This window comes from Ranitomeya variabilis, chromosome 2, assembly GCF_051348905.1.
Source record: "Ranitomeya variabilis isolate aRanVar5 chromosome 2, aRanVar5.hap1, whole genome shotgun sequence".
NCBI lineage: Eukaryota > Metazoa > Chordata > Amphibia > Anura > Dendrobatidae > Ranitomeya > Ranitomeya variabilis.
Genome location: NC_135233.1, coordinates 122388595 through 122410858, shown reverse-complemented (window position 1 = coordinate 122410858; position 22264 = coordinate 122388595).

Genomic DNA, 22264 nt, shown 5'->3' with positions numbered 1-22264 from the left:
ATGGTTATTGCGCATGTGCCACCTAAGGCAGACAGGGTGACTGATAGAGAACTGTGCCATTCCTCACCCACTTACTACTGCTGAACTGAGTTACGCTCCAGCGGTGTTACAGACTGTGCTGCATCCTGTACGATGACCCTTGGATCCAGGACCCCACTTGGTACAATGAGGACTCACCGCCATCGCAAGGAACCGGACCCCCAGCTTCTTTAGGACGACACCGGAGTCATCATGCGCCAGCTACGTAGGCGCCACCATTGGAACCCAAGACTATGAAGCCAGGAAACCGGTGAACTGATAAGTTAACTCTTTCATGAACAGTTGTTTATTTCTATACCTCACCCTGCACTCATACCGTGCTAATATCATCTCCCCTACCCCCTGATTAACCCATTACCTCTCTGCATGGAGTATACCCCTGTTATTAAATCTGTTAACTCTTGATCTGCCTGCTGTCCATTACTGCATCCCGCAATCTGCTCACACTCACACAGCTCCAACACACAGTATGATCGCTCACACAGTCCCCCCGCACAGTATGATGGCTCGCATAGTTCCCAATCACAGTATGATTTCACACACAGTATGGTGACCCCACAAAGTATGATATTCAAACAGCCCCATGTAGTATGATGGCCTTTGCAGCACACACATAGTTTGATGTCCCTACAACCCCCCATATAGTAGAATAGCCCTCACAGCCCTCCTACTCACAATATGATGGACCCCATAATTCCAATACTATTGATCATAATGACCATACCAACATACAGAGTGATGTTCACACTGCTCTCCTACACACAGTCTAATGCCCCATAGCCATCCAACAGTATGATGCCCCAGCAGACTCTCAAAACGTATGATCGCCCACAGCCCCCCCACACAATATGATGTACCCACAACTCCCAAACACACTATGCTGGCACCTAAAGACCATAAACAGTATGATCCCCTACAACTATACACATAGTATGATGTTCCCTCAGTCAGACATATAGTGTGCATGTGCTGAAACTCAGATGCACAGGCTGAATGATGAAACAGGGAGCTGACGGCTCCCCCTATACCAATGCTGTTGAAATCGAGACACTGGGCAAATTGTGGAACAGTGAGACAGCTACTTTAACAGTTCTTTGACTGTCCTAGTAGGTGGTTCAGACAGGAACAGCGGAAAGGCTAGATGTGGCCTGTGAGCCAGTTTATCCAGATATGTTTTTGACTATAATCTTCAATTCTCTAAAAAAAATACAAAACATAAAGTTGTAAACCTTTCAAAGGTATGCCAAGAGGACACACTGCTGGTATATGTTTACAAAACTGAAACTATATGGATAAGTTTCATTTATATTAGACAGAATAACTGTTAAAACATTTTTTTACCATTGAATGCATACATCTACTCACATACACTCTTATTTAATGCTTTCACATTGTGTTCGGGAAATGCAATCTTCCAAACATCTTTCTGTTAATACTAATTGATAAAGAATACTGATGAGAGGATCTATTCAGCACTATTCGTTACTCGCACGAATAGTACGGTATTCGGGCTATTCGTTACTCGGCGAGCAATTTGCTATTCACCTCGGTATATTCGAGTGACCTGCCCAGCACGTTGGTGCTTTATTTGCTTGCCAATCTCAGTAATGCCGACACCGCCTTTGGTGTGGAATTACTGTGATTGGCTGCCCGAACATCGGGTGTCTGTCGTGATGTCATGTGCACGACAGTGCGGCAAACACTGCTTCTGATCGGCGATGAAATCATCAACGCCGGTCAGAGAGCCACAGCTCCCATGCTTTAAAAATACAGCGTGAGCGCGCAGCTGTGATCGGAGGTATAAAGTTCACCTCCGGTCACTGGTGTTAGTTGATTGGTCTACAGCTCTCATTAGCTGCCGCCTGCTGCCGCTAATAACAGTGAGAGCAGGAGCGACTGATGTGAGGGTTGATCAGCCCGCTCCTGTGCTGTAAATAAATAATTTAAAAAAATGGTGTGGGTTCCCCTGTTGTGATAACCAGCCAGGCAAAATTCACAGCTGGGAGCTGCAGCCCTCAGCTGTCAGCTTCAGCAAGGCTGGTTATAAAGAATAGAGGAGTCATAATAACATAGTAACATAGTTATTAAGGTTGAAGGAAGACTTTAAGTCCATCTAGTTCAACCCATAGCCTAACCTAACATGCCCTAACATGTTGATCCAGAGGAAGGCAAAAAAAAAAACATGTGGCAAAGAGTAAGCTCCACATTGGGGAAAAAAAATTCCTTCCCGACTCCACATACGGCAATCAGACTAGTTCCCTGGATCAACGCCCTATCAAGGAATCTAGTATATATAACCTGTAACATTATACTTTTCAAGAAAGGCATCCAGTCCCCTCTTAAATTTAAGTAATGAATTACTCATTACAACATCATACGGCAGAGAACTTCATAGTCTCAGTGCTCTTACAGTAAAGAATCTGCATCTGTTATTATGCTTAATCCTCCAGACGTAGAGGATGCCCCCTAGTCCCTGTCTCAGGTCTATGATTAAAAAGATCATCAGAAAGGTCTTTGTACTGTCCCCTCGTATATTTATACATTAAAATAAGATCACCCCTTAGCCTTCGTTTTTCCAAACTAAATAACCCCAAGTGAAATAACCTATCTTGGTATTGCAGACCCCCCAGTCCTCTAATAACCTTGGTCGCTCTTCTCTGCACCCGCTCTAGTTCAGCTATGTCTTTCTTATACACCAGACACCAGAAGTGTACACAGTATTCTAAGTGTGGTCGAACTAGTGACTTGTATAGAGGTAAAATTATGTTCTCCTCATAAGCATCTATGCCTCTTTTAATGCATCCCATTATTTTATTTGCCTTTGTAGCAGCTGCCTGACACTGGCCACTAAATGTGAGTTTGTCGTCCACCCATACACCCAGGTCTTTTTCATTGACGGTTTTGTCCAGAGTTTTAGAATTAAGCACATAGTTATACATCTAATTACTTCTACCCAAGTGCATGACCTTACATTTATCCCCATTAAAGCTCATTTGCCATTTATCAGCCCAAGCTTCTAGTTTACATAAATCATCCTGCAATATAAAATTATCCTCCTCTGTATTGATTACCCTGCAGAGTTTAGTGTCATCTGCAAATATTAAAATTCTGCTCTGTATGCCCCTACAAGGTCATTAATAAATATGTTAAAATAAGAGGGCCCAATACTGACCCCTGTGGTACCCCACTGCTAACCGCGACCCAGTCCGAGTGTGCTCCATTAATAACCACCCTTTGTTTCCTATCCCTGAGCCAGCTCTTAACCCACATACACATATTTTCCCCTATCCCCATTATTCTCATTTTATGTATCAACCTTTTTTGTGGAACCTTATCAAAAGCTTTGAAAAGTCCATATACACTACGTCCACAGCGTTCCCTTGGTCCAGTACAAACCTCTTTATAGAAATTGATCAGATTTGTCTGACAGGAACGGTCCCTAGTAGTGTTGAGCATTCCGATACTGCAAGTATCGGGTATCGGCCGATATTTGCTGTATCGGAATTTCCGATACCGAGATCCGATACTTTTGTGGTATCGGGTATCGGGTATCGCAACAACATTAATGTAATAATGTGTAAAAGAGAGAATTAAAATAAAAAATATTGCTATACTCACCTCTCCGACGCAGCCTGGACCTCAGCGAGGGAACCGGCAGCGTTGTTTGTTTAAATTTCGCGCTTTTACTTGGTTACGTGAAGTCCCGGCTTGTGATTGGTCAGGGCGGCCATGTTGCCGGGACGCGGACCAATCACAGCAAGCCGTGACGAAATTACGTCACGGCTTGCTGTGATTGGTCCGCGTCCCGGCAACATGGCCGCCATTAACCAATCACAAGCCGTGACGTCACGGGAGGCTGGACATGCGCGTATTTTAAAAAGCGCGCGTGTCCAGCCTTCAGTGATGTCCCGGCTTATGATTGGTCACGGCGCCATGTTGCCGGGACGCGGACCAATCACAGCAAGCCGTGACGAAATTACGTCACGGCTTGCTGTGATTGGTCCGCGTCCCGGCAACATGGCCGCCATTAACCAATCACAAGCCGTGACGTCACGGGAGGCTGGACATGCGCGTATTTTAAAAAGCACGCGTGTCCAGCCTCCCGTGACGTCACGGCTTGTGATTGGTTAATGGCGGCCATGTTGCCGGGACGCGGACCAATCACAGCAAGCCGTGACGTAATTTCGTCACGGCTTGCTGTGATTGGTCCGCGTCCCGGCAACATGGCCGCCCTGACCAATCACAAGCCGGGACTTCACGTAACCAAGTAAAAGCGCGAATTTTAAACAAACAACGCTGCCGGTTCCCTCGCTGAGGTCCAGGCTGCGTCGGACAGGTGAGTATAGCAATATTTTTTATTTTAATTCTTTATTTTACACATTTATATGGATCCCAGGGTCTGAAGGAGAGTTTCCTCTCCTTCAGACCCTGGGAACCATCAGGAATACCGTCCGATACTTGAGTCCCATTGACTTGTATTGGTATCGGGTATCGGTATCGGATTGGATCCGATACTTTGCCGGTATCGGCCGATACTTTCCGATACCGATACTTTCAAGTATCGGACGGTATCGCTCAACACTAGTCCCTAGTAAACCCATGTTGACATTGAGTCATGAGTAGTGTTGAGCGATACCGTCCGATACTTGAAAGTATCGGTATTGGAAAGTATCGGCCGATACCGGCAAAGTATCGGATCCAATCCGATACCGATACCCGATACCAATACAAGTCAATGGGACTCAAGTATCGGACGGTATTCCTGATGGTTCCCTGGGTCTGAAGGAGAGGAAACTCTCCTTCAGGCCCTGGGAACCATATTAATGTGTAAAAGAAAGAATTAAAATAAAAAATATTGCTATACTCACCTGTCCGACGCAGCCGGGACCTCAGCGAGGGAACCGGCAGCGTTGTTTGTTTAAAATTCGCGCTTTTACTTGGTTACGTGAGGTCCCGGCTTGTGATTGGTCAGGGCGGCCATGTTGCCGGGACGCGGACCAATCACAGCAAGCCGTGACGAAATTACATCACGGCTTGCTGTGATTGGTCCGCGTCCCGGCAACATGGCCGCCATTAACCAATCACAAGCCGTGACGTCACGGGAGGCTGGACACGCGCGTATTTTAAAAAGCGCGCGTGTCCAGCCTCCAGTGACGTCCCGGCTTGTGATTGGTTAATGGCGGCCATGTTGCCGGGACGTCACTGGAGGCTGGACACGCGCGCTTTTCAAAATACGCGCATGTCCAGCCTCCCGTGACGTCCCGGCTTGTGATTGGTTAATGGCGGCCATGTTGCCGGGACGTCACTGGAGGCTGGACACGCGCGCTTTTCAAAATACGCGCATGTCCAGCCTCCCGTGACGTCATGGCTTGTGATTGGTTAATGGCGGCCATGTTGCCGGGACGCGGACCAATCACAGCAAGCCGTGACGTAATTTCGTCACGGCTTGCTGTGATTGGTCCGCGTCCCGGCAACATGGCCGCCCTGACCAATCACAAGCCGGGACTTCACGTAACCAATTAAAAGCGCGAAATTTAAACAAACAACGCTGCCGGTTCCCTCGCTGAGGTCCCGGCTGCGTCGGACAGGTGAGTATAGCGATATTTTTTATTTTAATTCTCCTTTTTACACATTATTACATTAATGTTGTTGCGATACCCGATACCCGATACCACAAAAGTATCGGATCTCGGTATCGGAAATTCCGATACAGCAAGTATCGGCCGATACCCGATACTTGCAGTATCGGAATGCTCAACACTAGTCATGAGGTTATTCCTCTTCAGATACTCCAGTATAGCATCCCTTAGAATGCCCTCCAGGATTTTACCCACAGTAGAGGTTAAGCTTACTGGCGTATGATTTCCGAGTTCAGTTTTTGTCCACTTTTTGAATATTGGCACCACATTTGCTATACGCCAGTCCTGTGGTACAGACCCTGTTATTATGGAGTCTTTAAAGATTAAAAATAATAGTCTATCAATGACTGTACTTAATTCCTGCAGTACTCGGGGGTGTATCCCATCCGGGCCCGGAGATTTGTCAGTTTTAGTGATTTTTAGACGCTGCCGTACTTCCTGCAGGGTTAAGCAGGTGACATTTAATGGGGAATTTTTGTTATCACTGATCATTAGTGTTGAGCATTCCGATACCGCAAGTATCGGGTATCGGCCGATATTTGCTGTATCGGAATTCCGATACCGAGATCCGATACTTTTGTGATATCGGGAATAGGTATCGGGATCGATATTAATGTGTAAAATCAAGAATAAAAATAAAAAATATTGATATACTCACCTCTCCGGCGCAGCCTGTACCTTACCGAAGTAACCGGCAGCTTCTGCTCATAAGAATGAGCGCTTGAAAGTATTTAGATGACGTCGCGGCCTGTGATTCGTCGCGGAGCGGTCACGTGACCGCAACGCGACCAATCACAAGCCGTGACGTCATCTAAGGTCTTTCAAGCGCTTGAAAGACCTTAGATGACGTCGCGGCTTGTGATTGGTCGCGTGGCGGTCACGTGACCGCTCCGCGACCAATCACAGGCCGCGACGTCATCTAAGGACTTTCAAGCGCTCATTCTTATGAACGGAGGCTGGCGGTTACAACCAGGGTGCGTCAGAGGGTGAGTATATCAATATTTTTTATTTTTATTCTTTATTTTACACATTAATATGGATCCCAGGGCCTGAAGGGGAGTTTCCTCTCCTTCAGACCCTGGGAACCATCAGGATACCTTCCGATACTTGGTGTCCCATTGACTTGTATTGGTATCGGGTATCGGTATCGGCGATATCCGATACTTTTCGTGTATCAGCCGATACTATCCGATACCGATACTTTAAAGTATCGGACGGTATCGCTCAACACTAGGGTTGAGCGACTTTTATTTTTATAGGATCGGGTCAGGTTTCACGAAACCCGACTTTCTCAAAAGTCGGGTCGAGTGAAATCGGCCAATCCTATAAAAAAGTCGGGGTCGGGGTCGGCCGAAACACGAAACCCAATGCAGTGCAATGGGATACTATGGTTCCCAGGGTCTGAAGGAGAGGAAACTCTCCTTCAGGCCCTGGGATCCATATTAATGTGTAAAATAAAGAATCAAAATAAAAAATATTGATATACTCACCCTCGGACGTGCCCTGGTACTAACCGGCAGGCTTCCTTCCTAAGAATGAGCGCGTGAATGACCTGTGGTGACGTCGCGGCTTGTGATTGGTCGCGAGCGGTCACATGGACAAGCCGCGACGTCATCTAAGGTCCTTCACGCGCTCATTCTTAGGAAGGAAGCCTGCCGGTTAGTACCAGGGTGCGTCCGAGGGTGTTGTGAATTTGCTTTTTGCTCCCTCTAGTGGTTACTAGTTTTTTGACTCTGGTTTTTCTGTCATTCCTTTTATCCGCACCTGGGTCGTTAGTTAGGGGTGTTGCTATATAAGCTCCCTGGACCTTCAGTTCAATGCCTGGCAACGTAGTTATCAGAGCTAGTCTGCTGTGCTCTTGTCTACTGATCCTGGTTCCAGTTATATCAGCTAAGTCTGCCTTTTGCTTTTTGCTATTTGTTTTGGTTTTGTATTTTTGTCCAGCTTGTTCCAAATCTATATCCTGACCTTTGCTGGAAGCTCTAGGGGGGCTGGTGTTCTCCCCCCGGACCGTTAGACGGTTCGGGGGTTCTTGAATTTCCAGTGTGGATTTTGATAGGGTTTTTGTTGACCATATAAGTTACCTTTCTTTATTCTGCTATCAGTAAGCGGGCCTCTCTGTGCTAAACCTGGTTCATTTCTGTGTTTGTCATTTCCTCTTACCTAACCGTCATTATTTGTGGGGGGCTTCTATCCAGCTTTGGGGTCCCCTTCTCTGGAGGCAAGAAAGGTCTTTGTTTTCCTCTACTAGGGGTAGCTAGATTCTCCGGCTGGCGCGTGTCATCTAGAATCAACGTAGGAATGATCCCCGGCTACTTCTAGTGTTGGCGTTAGGAGTAGATATATGGTCAACCCAGTTACCACTGCCCTATGAGCTGGATTTTTGTACTCTGCAGACTTCCACGTTCCTCTGAGACCCTCGCCATTGGGGTCATAACAGTTTGCCAGGCCAGTATTAAATGTTTAATGCATTGCAGAAGAGGGATTATAAGAAAGAAGATTCTGAGTTTTTTTTTTTTTCTTCTTCCCCTTTACCTCAGAGTGGCTATGCTTGCTGCAGACATGAATGTCCAGACCTTGATTACAAGTGTGGACCAGCTGGCTACTCGTGTGCAGGGCATACAAGACTATGTTATCAGAAATCCTAGGTCAGAACCTAAAATACCGATTCCTGAACTGTTTTCCGGAGACAGGTTTAAGTTTAGGAATTTCGTGAATAATTGTAAATTGTTTTTGTCCCTGAGACCCTGTTCATCTGGAGATTCTGCTCAGCAAGTAAAAATTGTTATTTCGTTCTTACGGGGCGACCCTCAGGATTGGGCTTTTTCGCTGGCGCCAGGAGATCCGGCATTGACTGATCTTGATGCGTTTTTTCTGGCGCTCGGTTTACTTTATGAGGAACCCAATCTTGAGATTCAGGCAGAAAAGGCCTTGCTGGCTATGTCTCAGGGGCAGGACGAGGCTGAAGTGTATTGCCAAAAATTTCAGAAATGGTCCGTGCTGACACATTGGAACGAGTGTGCACTGGCCGCTAATTTTAGAAATGGCCTTTCTGAAGCCATTAAGAATGTTATGGTGGGTTTTCCCATTCCCACAGGTCTGAATGATACTATGGCACTGGCTATTCAAATTGACCGGCGGTTGCGGGAGCGCAAAACCGCAAATTCCCTCATGGTGTTGTCTGAACAGACACCTAATTCGGTGCAATGTGATAGAAAAACTGCAAATTCCCTCATGGTGTTGTCTGAACAGACACCTGATTTAATGCAATGTGATAGAATCCTGACTAGAAATGAGCGGAAAATTCATAGACGCCGGAATGGCTTGTGCTACTACTGTGGTGATTCTACACATGTTATCTCAGCATGCTCTAAACGTATAGCTAAGGTTGTTAGTCCTGTCACCGTTGGTAATTTGCAACCTAAATTTATTCTGTCTGTAACTTTGATTTGCTCACTGTCATCTTATCCTGTCATGGCGTTTGTAGATTCAGGTGCTGCCCTGAGTCTCATGGATCTCTCATTTGCTAAGCGCTGTGGTTTTACTCTTGAACCATTAGAAAATCCTATTCCTCTTAGGGGTATTGATGCTACACCATTGGCAGCAAATAAACCGCAGTATTGGACACAGGTTACCATGTGCATGACTCCTGAACACCGCGAGGTGATACGTTTCCTGGTTTTACATAAAATGCATGATTTGGTTGTTTTAGGGCTGCCATGGTTACAGACTCATAATCCAGTCTTGGACTGGAAGGCTATGTCAGTCTCAAGTTGGGGCTGTCGTGGTATTCATGGGGATTCCCTGCCTGTGTCTATTGCTTCTTCTACGCCTTCGGAAGTTCCGGAGTATTTGTCTGATTATCAGGATGTCTTCAGTGAGTCTGAGTCCAGTGCACTGCCTCCTCATAGGGACTGTGACTGTGCTATAGATTTGATCCCAGGCAGTAAATTTCCTAAGGGAAGACTGTTTAATCTGTCGGTACCTGAACATACCGCTATGCGTTCATATATCAAGGAGTCTCTGGAGAAAGGACATATTCGTCCGTCTTCTTCTCCTCTTGGTGCGGGATTCTTTTTTGTGGCAAAAAAGGACGGATCTTTGAGACCTTGTATTGATTATCGGCTTTTAAATAAGATCACTGTCAAATTTCAGTATCCTTTGCCGCTGTTGTCTGACTTGTTTGCCCGGATTAAGGGTGCCAAGTGGTTCACCAAGATAGACCTTCGTGGTGCGTACAACCTTGTGCGCATTAAGCAAGGTGATGAATGGAAAACCGCATTCAATACGCCCGAAGGTCATTTTGAGTACTTGGTGATGCCTTTTGGGCTCTCCAATGCGCCTTCAGTTTTTCAGTCCTTTATGCATGACATTTTCCGGAAGTATCTGGATAAATTTTTGATTGTTTATCTGGATGATATTCTGGTTTTTTCTGATAATTGGGACTCGCATGTGGAGCAGGTCAGGATGGTCTTTAAAATTTTGCGTGAAAATTCTTTGTTTGTCAAGGGCTCAAAGTGTCTTTTTGGTGTACAGAAGGTTCCCTTTTTGGGGTTCATTTTTTCCCCTTCTGCTGTGGAGATGGACCCAGTCAAGGTCTGAGCTATTCTTGATTGGACTCAGCCCTCGTCAGTTAAGAGTCTTCAGAAGTTCTTGGGCTTCGCTAACTTCTACCGTCGTTTTATCGCTAATTTTTCTAGCATTGTGAAACCTTTGACGGATATGACCAAGAAGGGCTCCGATGTAGCTAACTGGGCTCCTGCTGCCGTGGAGGCTTTCCAGGAGTTGAAACGCCGGTTTACTTCGGCGCCTGTTTTGTGCCAGCCTGACGTCTCACTTCCCTTTCAGGTTGAGGTGGATGCTTCGGAGATTGGGGCAGGGGCCGTTTTGTCGCAGAGAGGCCCTGGTTGCTCTGTTATGAAACCTTGTGCCTTTTTCTCTAGGAAGTTTTCGCCTGCCGAGCGAAATTATGATGTGGGCAATCGGGAGTTGTTGGCCATGAAATGGGCATTTGAGGAGTGGCGTCATTGGCTCGAGGGTGCTAAGCATCGTGTGGTGGTCTTGACTGATCACAAAAATCTGATGTATCTCGAGTCTGCTAAACGCCTTAATCCGAGACAGGCCCGCTGGTCATTGTTTTTCTCCCGCTTTGATTTTGTTGTCTCGTATTTACCAGGTTCAAAGAATGTGAAGGCCGATGCTCTTTCTAGGAGCTTTGTGCCTGATGCTCCTGGAGTCGCTGATCCTGTTGGTATTCTTAAAGATGGAGTTATCTTGTCAGCTATTTCTCCGGATCTGCGACGTGTGTTGCAGAGATTTCAGGCTGATAGGCCTGAGTCTTGTCCACCTGACAGACTGTTTGTCCCGGATAAGTGGACCAGCAGAGTCATTTCCGAGGTTCATTCCTCGGTGTTGGCAGGTCACCCGGGAATTTTTGGCACCAGAGATCTGGTGGCCAGGTCCTTTTGGTGGCCTTCCTTGTCAAGGGATGTGCGGTCATTTGTGCAGTCCTGTGGGACTTGTGCTCGAGCTAAGCCTTGCTGTTCTCGTGCCAGCGGTTTGCTCTTGCCCTTGCCTGTCCCGAAGAGACCTTGGACACATATCTCCATGGATTTCATTTCTGATCTTCCGCTATCTCAGGGCATGTCCGTTATCTGGGTGATATGTGATCGCTTCTCCAAGATGGTCCATTTGGTTCCTTTGCCTAAGCTGCCTTCCTCTTCCGATCTGGTTCCTGTGTTTTTCCAGAACGTGGTTCGTTTGCACGGCATCCCTGAGAATATTGTGTCAGACAGAGGATCCCAGTTCGTTTCCAGGTTCTGGCGATCCTTTTGTAGTAGGATGGGCATTGATTTGTCGTTTTCGTCTGCTTTCCATCCTCAGACTAATGGACAGACGGAGCGAACCAATCAGACTTTGGAGGCTTATTTGAGGTGTTTTGTCTCTGCTGATCAGGACGATTGGGTGACATTCTTGCCGTTGGCTGAGTTTGCCCTTAATAATCGGGCTAGTTCCGCCACCTTGGTTTCGCCTTTTTTCTGCAACTCTGGTTTCCATCCTCGCTTTTCTTCGGGTCATGTGGAGCCTTCTGACTGTCCTGGGGTGGATTCTGTGGTGGATAGGTTGCAGCAGATCTGGAATCATGTGGTGGACAACTTGAAGTTGTCACAGGAGAAGGCTCAGCGCTTTGCCAACCGCCGCCGCGGTGTGGGTCCCCGACTACGCGTTGGGGATTTGGTATGGCTTTCTTCCCGCTTTGTTCCTATGAAGGTCTCCTCTCCCAAATTTAAACCTCGTTTTATTGGGCCTTACAAGATATTGGAAATCCTTAATCCTGTATCTTTTCGTCTGGATCTTCCTGTGTCGTTTGCTATTCACAATGTATTTCATAGGTCCTTGTTGCGGCGGTACATTGTGCCTGTAGTTCCTTCTGCTGAGCCTCCTGCTCCGGTGTTGGTTGAGGGCGAGTTGGAGTACGTGGTGGAGAAGATCTTGGATTCTCGCCTCTCCAGGCGGAGGCTTCAGTACCTGGTCAAGTGGAAGGGCTATGGTCAGGAGGATAATTCCTGGGTGGTCGCCTCTGATGTTCATGCGGCCGATTTAGTTCGTGCCTTTCATGCCGCTCATCCTGATCGCCCTGGTGGTCGTGGTGAGGGTTCGGTGACCCCTCACTAAGGGGGGGGTACTGTTGTGAATTTGCTTTTTGCTCCCTCTAGTGGTTACTAGTTTTTTGACTCTGGTTTTTCTGTCATTCCTTTTATCCGCACCTGGGTCGTTAGTTAGGGGTGTTGCTATATAAGCTCCCTGGACCTTCAGTTCAATGCCTGGCAACGTAGTTATCAGAGCTAGTCTGCTGTGCTCTTGTCTACTGATCCTGGTTCCAGTTATATCAGCTAAGTCTGCCTTTTGCTTTTTGCTATTTGTTTTGGTTTTGTATTTTTGTCCAGCTTGTTCCAAATCTATATCCTGACCTTTGCTGGAAGCTCTAGGGGGGCTGGTGTTCTCCCCCCGGACCGTTAGACGGTTCGGGGGTTCTTGAATTTCCAGTGTGGATTTTGATAGGGTTTTTGTTGACCATATAAGTTACCTTTCTTTATTCTGCTATCAGTAAGCGGGCCTCTCTGTGCTAAACCTGGTTCATTTCTGTGTTTGTCATTTCCTCTTACCTAACCGTCATTATTTGTGGGGGGCTTCTATCCAGCTTTGGGGTCCCCTTCTCTGGAGGCAAGAAAGGTCTTTGTTTTCCTCTACTAGGGGTAGCTAGATTCTCCGGCTGGCGCGTGTCATCTAGAATCAACGTAGGAATGATCCCCGGCTACTTCTAGTGTTGGCGTTAGGAGTAGATATATGGTCAACCCAGTTACCACTGCCCTATGAGCTGGATTTTTGTACTCTGCAGACTTCCACGTTCCTCTGAGACCCTCGCCATTGGGGTCATAACAGAGGGTGAGTATATCAATATTTTTTATTTTGATTCTTTATTTAACACTTAAATATGGATTCCGATACCGATTCCCGATATCGCAAACATATCGGAACTCGGTATCGGAATTCCGATACCAGATTCAGAAGATCGCTGACCTCATGGCCGACCCCACACAGGGGTCGGGTCGGGTTTCATGAAACCCGACTTTGCCAAAAGTCGGCGACTTCTGAAAATGGCCGACCCGTTTCGCTCAACCCTACTCAACACTGCTGATCATACTGTCTGCCATGGGATTTTCTTGTGTAAATACTGATGAAAAAAAGTCATTTAGCAGATTGGCTTTTTCCCCATCCTCATCCACCATTTCACCCAGACTATTTTTAAGGGGGCCAACACTATCATTTTTTAGTTTCCTACTGTTTACGTAGTTAAAGAATATTTTGGGATTTTTTTTACTCTCTCTGGCAATGAGTCTCTCTGTCTCAATCTTTGCTGCCTTGATTTGCTTTTTACAGAATTTATTTAATTTTTTGTATTTATTTAATTCCTCATCACTACCTACTTCCTTTAATTCTCTAAATGCTTTCTTTTTGTCACTTAGTGCACCCCTTACAGCTCTATTTAGCCATATTGGTTTTCTCCTATTTCTAGTATGTTTATTCCCATACGGTATATACTGTGCACAGGTCCTATCCAGGATGCTAATAAACGTCTCCCATTTTCTTTGTGTATTTTTATGTCTCAGGATATCGTCCCAGTTAATTGCACCAAGATAATCTCTCATCCGTTAGAAATTTGCCCTCCTGAAGTTTAGTGCCCTTGTAACCCCTCTACTACACATCTTATTAAAGGATACATGAAAACTTATTATTTTGTGATCACTATTCCCCAAGTGACCCCCAACCCTTATATTTGCTATGCAGTCTGGCCTGTTGGTTAATATTAGGTCTAGCAGTGCCCCCCTTCTTGTTGGGTCCTGAACCAGTTGTGAAAGGTAATTGTCTCTCATAGTTGTCAAAAACCGATTACCTTTGCTGGAACTGCAGGTTTCTGTTCCCCAATCTATTTCAGGGTAGTTGAAGTGCCCCATAATAATGACTTCTCCTTGAGTCGCAGCTTCATCTATTTGCGTTATGAGGATATTCTCCATTGCTTCCATTATTTTTGGAGACTTATAACAAAACCCTATCAGTAATTTATTATTTTTCCCCCTCCCCTTATCTCCACCCACATGGACTCTACATTTTAATTAGATTCACCTATATTATCACGCCGGATGGGTTTTCAGGATGATTTTACATATAGACACACACCTCCCCCTTGCTTATCCGATCGGTCATTTCTGAAAAGACTATAGCCCTGCAAGTTAACAGCCCAGTCTTGGCTCTCATCCAGCCATGTCTCAGATATCCCCACCATGTCATAATTATGCTCCAACAACATTAATTCTAATTCCTCCATTTTGTTGGCGAGGCTTCTGGCATTAGTATACATGCACTTTATGTATATCTCTGTACCTTTATTCTTTCTTAAATTATTAATTGTTCTAACCCCACCCCCCATGCCACCGCCACCCCCAACTTCCTTATTTGTACCCAGGTCTCTATCTGCACTATCTTCCGCTCCTATAAAATTAATACCCTCCCTCAATCCCTAGTTTAAACACTCCTCCAACCTTCTAGACATTTTCTCCCCCAGCACAGCTGCACCTTCCCCATTAAGGTGCAGCCCATCCCTAGCGTAGAACCTGTAGCCAACTGAGAAGTCGGCCCAGTTCTGCAGGAACCCAAACCCCTCCTTCTTACACCAATTATTGAGCCACTTATTAACCTCCCTAATCTCCCGTTGCCTCTTTGGCGTGGCACGTGGTACAGGCAGTATTTTGGAAAATACCACATTGGAGGTCCTTGCTTTCAGCTTGCCGCCTAATTCCCTGAAATCATTTTTAAGGACCTTCCACCTACCTCTAACTTTGTCATTTGTGCCAATGTGCACCATGACCGCTGAGTCCTCACCTGCCCCTCCCAGTAATCTGTCAACCCAATCAGAGATGTGTCGGACTCGAGCACCAGGTAGGCAGCACACCATTCGATGATCGCTGTCTTTGTGACAGATTGCCCTATCTGTTCCCCTAATGATTGAGTCCCCCACTACCAGCACCTGTCTGGCCTGCAGTGCTCTCCTATTTCCCTCATTACTGTAGCAGTCACTCCTCCGGCTTTCAGAGGACATGCCTGCCTGCAGCAGTGCTACCCCTGTACTGGCACCCCCCACATCTGCCAACTTAGCAAACTTATTGGGGTGTTCCAGATCAGGACTAGCCTCCCTGACACTCTTTCCTCTACCCGGCCTTCTCACTGTTACCCATCTTGCTGCTCCAATGTCCTGCAGCTCCATCCTACCTCTCCCCCATCTATCCCATTGAGCGTCTGCTCAGTGAGCAGAAGACTCCTTTCCATATTGTCAATCTCAGTGTTGCCAGCTGCACATTTAGATTCAGAATCTGGGTTTCCAAATGCACAATGTGCTCACATCTCGCACAGCAGTATGCACCCTCGACTGGCTGCTCAAGGATTGCATACATGTGGCAAGATGTACACTGGATGGCATTAACAATAGTGGAGCACATTTCCTAATGGGGATTGCACCAGACAGAAAAGTTAAATACAAAATAAATGCAAAGTATTAATAAAATACAGACAGCAATTCAGTAATTCCTCCCTTGGAAATTCCCTGAATCCAAAGTCACTGAATCTCAAGTCACATACTGACAGCCGTTCGCACTTACGCTCCGGTCACACTCAGCTCGTTCACACTCGCTAAGCTGAAGATTTAAAAATATTTTTTTTCTTTTTCCCCTCAGCAGCAATCCACCTTGCTGTTCAATGCACTTCCAAAAGGGTCCACACACCATATTTTTAATTATGTAAATAAATGATTTTAAAAAAACAGTGTGGGGTCCCCCCGATTTTTGACAACCAGCCTTGCTAAAAGCAGACAGCTGGGGGCTGGTATTCTCAGGCTGGTAAGGGGCCATGGATATTGACCCCCTAGCCTAAAAATAGCAGCCCACAGCCACTCAGAAAAGGCACATCTATTAGCCGGCTCTTCATCCTTGCCCTATAGCGGTGGCAAGTGGGGTTCTTATTTGTGGTGTTGATGTCACCTTTGTACTGTCAGGTGATATCAAGCCCATGGCTTAGTGATGGAGAGTGGGAAGCGGGAAGAGACTGGCAAAGTACGAGAATTGGCGCATCTAATATATGCACTTTTTTGGGCAGCTGCTGGCTGCTAGTTTTAGACTGGGGGGTCAATATCCATGGCCCCTTACCAGCCTGAGAATACCAGCCCCCAGCTGTCTGCTATAGCAAGGCTGGTTGTCAAAAAAGGGAGGGACCCCGTGCTTTTTTAAAAATTATTTATTTAAATAATTTAAAAATATGGCATGGAGACCCCTCTATTCTTGATAACCAGCCTTGCTGAAGCTGACAGCTGAGGGCTGCAGCTTCCAACTGTGAATTTTGCCTGGCTGGCTATCAAAATACAGGGGAACCTGTATCTACATCTATATACAGGATCTATCTATTCTATGTGTATTTATCTCTCTATCTATTCTATTCTAACCTGTCACACTGTTAATTTACTGTACGCAGCAGATGAATTGCTGGCTTTTCCTCTATATCTATCTATCTATTTATCTATCCCATCCATTTCAGGTTTTTTTCTCATGCCCTCAGACCTGTTTGTTCGGTCCAGCAGAAAAATATTCGGCTTTCCCATTGACTTGCATTGGTTCCGTTATTCGGTATAAATACACAGATATTAGAAAGTATTTGTGCCGATTTTCCCGAATCCAAATATTTCACTATTCACTCATCCCTAATAAAGAACCTCTAGATAGAAAGGTGTTATGATCTGGTGGCCTAAGAGCAGCATGAGACGTACTCTGGAGAAGGTGGTACCTGTACTGACCGCAGACCCTGAACTTAACACCGCAACTAGAAGTAGCCGTGGAATGTACCTAGCGCTCCCTAGACATCTCGACACAGCCAGAGGACTAATTACCCCTAGAGATAGAAAAGGGAAATCTATCTTGCCTCAGAGAAAATCCCCAAAGGATAGACAGCCCCCCACAAATATTGACTGTGAGATGAGAGGGAAAAAACAGAATTTAGCAAAGGAGGCCACTTCTAGCTAAATAGAAAGGATAGGACAGAGTACTATGCGGTCAGTATTAAATCACTAGAAAATATCCACCACAGAAAATACAAAATCTCCACAGCTAACTAAAGATATGGAGGGTATATCTGCATCTCCAGAGATACCAGCTTGGCTAAACAAATCCTTATACAGACCAAGCTGGACAAGACAAAAACATGGAAAAGAACTGAACAATAAGGCCACAGCATGTGGACAGCAAAAAATCAAGGCCAGAACTTATCTTTGTTGAAATGAACTGCAAAGCAGGAGAGACCAGGCAGAGATGTGAATCCTCCAGGAACAATGGACGACTGGCACTGACTAAAGGGTAAAGCAAGACTAAATAGCCCAGTCACAATTGCAAAAAGTGAACACACCTGATAAAGTCTGCGTTTCAGAGACAGCAGCGCTACCACTTACAACCACCGGATGGAGCCCAAGAGCAGAATTCACAACAGAAAGGCCAAATAAACTCATGAAAATCAGAAACCACAGGAATGTCATAATTAGTCCTTTTTGCTCATGCTTTTTGCTAGAAACAAGTGCCAGATTGTCAAACCTTATGGTTGATCAGATGCCAGATTAAAAGATTTTCAATATATTTAGGTATGACTTATCGTAGAGACAACTTAAAGACTATTTCCATATCAATGATTCATGATTGAGAAAAAAATCTCTGCGACAGATGGATGCCTTGCTTAACTCACTTACTCCCATCAGACAAAATGGTTTAAAATACTTTAAGAGCTATGCTGATTTCCTTAAGAGCTTCTCTCCAGCATGATATACAATTTGTACCATCTGCCGGCGCCTCTATATAATACCCCTTTCTTCCACCATGTAGAGACGCCAGCTCATTCACCGCCGAAGCCCCAGCATTGTCATCGGCGTGTTCCTGCTTCCTGGTCTGTGTGTGCAACGCAGTTCCTGGCGGCTTGCCTAGTATGTGCGTACTTGTGCTCACCTACTTTTAAAGGGGCCATGCGCACACATGGTAAAATGCCCCAAGCTGACAGCTGGTTGTCCTTCTTTCACTGCATCTTCCCTGCTTCATCTGTGTCAGGGAGAATTGTCCTGTCATTGTCCTGTTATGTCGTCCAGAACCACACCTTGTCTTCCAAATTGGGATGGAAAAACAAAACTTTGGTAACCATCATCTATGAAGAATTATCTGGAAGTATCAAGGATGCATTGGCTGTACATAACATCCTGTCATTCCAAAACGACATCGGGTTTCAAGGGTGGACCAAAGAGATGACATGTGAAAGAAGACTGGCTCATTTGGCTCTTGTATTTCTAAAGGCCCCTTTTTCTTGAGCTCCCTAAAACAGCTGTCCTGGTGGCACCCATGCAGGTCATTTGAGTTAGGCTGGAAGAATGGCAGCCAGAGAGTTGTCGTGCCAAGGAAGTGTGCTTCGGCTGCGATAGCACAGAGCCATTTATTCGTGAGTATCCTAAGAGTTCTATACTCCTAAACCTAGGGCCTGTGGGTGAAGTCTCCCTAGGTGAGAGAGGAGACTCTTCATCACTGACTGTGAACGTTTTTGTGTCCTGTGGAGGAGTCCAATTCAACGAGACATCCATTCTTGACTTCGGTTTGGTGGGAAATTTTGTTTAAGCCGTAGTGGATTGGTATAGATTTCCCATTCGATGTCTTCTGAATCTGCTAAAAGTGTCATCTGTTGAAGGGAAGGATCTACCTAAAGTCTTTGAAGCCATCACTGAACCTGTTGTCCTTCAGATAGGAGCACTCTACTAGGAGAAAATTGCTTTCTATTTGAAGGCTGCCATTTTTCACCCCTTTCTCATAGGTCTTCCATGGCTGAGAACTCATGAGCCAGTCTTAGATTGGAAGTCCAATGAGGTTCTTTGGTGGGGAGAGGTTTTTCACAAGGTTTGTCTGGTTCCAGCGCTTCCATTTGATTCACAGGCATTGCCATCCTCTCAGGCAAGCGATCATTCCATTGGCCAAGAAGAAGGTGGGAGATGTAACCTTTCCTATAGTGGCTTGGAGCAAACATGGTCTTGATGAGAGGTCATGGGAGTTCAGGAAGAAGAATCTGGCTTCATCTTCTCTGCAAGGAGTCCTCTGGAGCTTGAAGAAGAGAGGGCATAAAGGGAGGGGTACTATAGCATCTTTCAGCACCTACACATGGCTCCCTTCCTCCCACTTTGTGGTGATGACGCTTACTCACTGCCCCAGCGTAGTCCTCGGTATGCTCCTGCTTCTGGGTTTGTGTGCATACTGCAGTTCTCAGCAGCACGCCTAGTATGTGCACACGCTTGCTCCCCTGCTTTTAGATCAGCAGCACACATAAGGTAAAATGCCCCAAGCTGACAGCTGGGAGGAGTTTAGTTAATGTATACATCTGCTACATGTCTCCCAGCCAATAGCTGGGAGGCGTTTTGTATAAATGGCACAACAAGGTTGTCATTGTTTCCTGTGACTGCTTCAGTAGTGTCCATATCCTGTAACTACTTCCACATTATCTGTACCCCGTGGCCACATCGGCGGTACCAAAACTATTACCCAAGACTTATGTGTCTGTATCTTTCCCAAGTGGCCGTCTTGTCCGTACAGTCTGAACCTGTCCCAAGTACCTGTACTGACCGCAGACCCTGAACTTAACACCGCAACTAGAAGTAGCCGTGGAATGTACCTAGCGCTCCCTAGACATCTCGACACAGCCAGAGGACTAATTACCCCTAGAGATAGAAAAGGGAAATCTATCTTGCCTCAGAGAAAATCCCCAAAGGATAGACAGCCCCCCACAAATATTGACTGTGAGATGAGAGGGAAAAAACAGAATTTAGCAAAGGAGGCCACTTCTAGCTAAATAGAAAGGATAGGACAGAGTACTATGCGGTCAGTATTAAATCACTAGAAAATATCCACCACAGAAAATACAAAATCTCCACAGCTAACTAAAGATATGGAGGGTATATCTGCATCTCCAGAGATACCAGCTTGGCTAAACAAATCCTTATACAGACCAAGCTGGACAAGACAAAAACATGGAAAAGAACTGAACAATAAGGCCACAGCATGTGGACAGCAAAAAATCAAGGCCAGAACTTATCTTTGTTGAAATGAACTGCAAAGCAGGAGAGACCAGGCAGAGATGTGAATCCTCCAGGAACAATGGACGACTGGCACTGACTAAAGGGTAAAGCAAGACTAAATAGCCCAGTCACAATTGCAAAAAGTGAACACACCTGATAAAGTCTGCGTTTCAGAGACAGCAGCGCTACCACTTACAACCACCGGATGGAGCCCAAGAGCAGAATTCACAACAGAAAGGCCAAATAAACTCATGAAAATCAGAAACCACAGGAATGTCATAATTAGTCCTTTTTGCTCATGCTTTTTGCTAGAAACAAGTGCCAGATTGTCAAACCTTATGGTTGATCAGATGCCAGATTAAAAGATTTTCAATATATTTAGGTATGACTTATCGTAGAGACAACTTAAAGACTATTTCCATATCAATGATTCATGATTGAGAAAAAAATCTCTGCGACAGATGGATGCCTTGCTTAACTCACTTACTCCCATCAGACAAAATGGTTTAAAATACTTTAAGAGCTATGCTGATTTCCTTAAGAGCTTCTCTCCAGCATGATATACAATTTGTACCATCTGCCGGCGCCTCTATATAATACCCCTTTCTTCCACCATGTAGAGACGCCAGCTCATTCACCGCCGAAGCCCCAGCATTGTCATCGGCGTGTTCCTGCTTCCTGGTCTGTGTGTGCAACGCAGTTCCTGGCGGCTTGCCTAGTATGTGCGTACTTGTGCTCACCTACTTTTAAAGGGGCCATGCGCACACATGGTAAAATGCCCCAAGCTGACAGCTGGTTGTCCTTCTTTCACTGCATCTTCCCTGCTTCATCTGTGTCAGGGAGAATTGTCCTGTCATTGTCCTGTTATGTCGTCCAGAACCACACCTTGTCTTCCAAATTGGGATGGAAAAACAAAACTTTGGTAACCATCATCTATGAAGAATTATCTGGAAGTATCAAGGATGCATTGGCTGTACATAACATCCTGTCATTCCAAAACGACATCGGGTTTCAAGGGTGGACCAAAGAGATGACATGTGAAAGAAGACTGGCTCATTTGGCTCTTGTATTTCTAAAGGCCCCTTTTTCTTGAGCTCCCTAAAACAGCTGTCCTGGTGGCACCCATGCAGGTCATTTGAGTTAGGCTGGAAGAATGGCAGCCAGAGAGTTGTCGTGCCAAGGAAGTGTGCTTCGGCTGCGATAGCACAGAGCCATTTATTCGTGAGTATCCTAAGAGTTCTATACTCCTAAACCTAGGGCCTGTGGGTGAAGTCTCCCTAGGTGAGAGAGGAGACTCTTCATCACTGACTGTGAACGTTTTTGTGTCCTGTGGAGGAGTCCAATTCAACGAGACATCCATTCTTGACTTCGGTTTGGTGGGAAATTTTGTTTAAGCCGTAGTGGATTGGTATAGATTTCCCATTCGATGTCTTCTGAATCTGCTAAAAGTGTCATCTGTTGAAGGGAAGGATCTACCTAAAGTCTTTGAAGCCATCACTGAACCTGTTGTCCTTCAGATAGGAGCACTCTACTAGGAGAAAATTGCTTTCTATTTGAAGGCTGCCATTTTTCACCCCTTTCTCATAGGTCTTCCATGGCTGAGAACTCATGAGCCAGTCTTAGATTGGAAGTCCAATGAGGTTCTTTGGTGGGGAGAGGTTTTTCACAAGGTTTGTCTGGTTCCAGCGCTTCCATTTGATTCACAGGCATTGCCATCCTCTCAGGCAAGCGATCATTCCATTGGCCAAGAAGAAGGTGGGAGATGTAACCTTTCCTATAGTGGCTTGGAGCAAACATGGTCTTGATGAGAGGTCATGGGAGTTCAGGAAGAAGAATCTGGCTTCATCTTCTCTGCAAGGAGTCCTCTGGAGCTTGAAGAAGAGAGGGCATAAAGGGA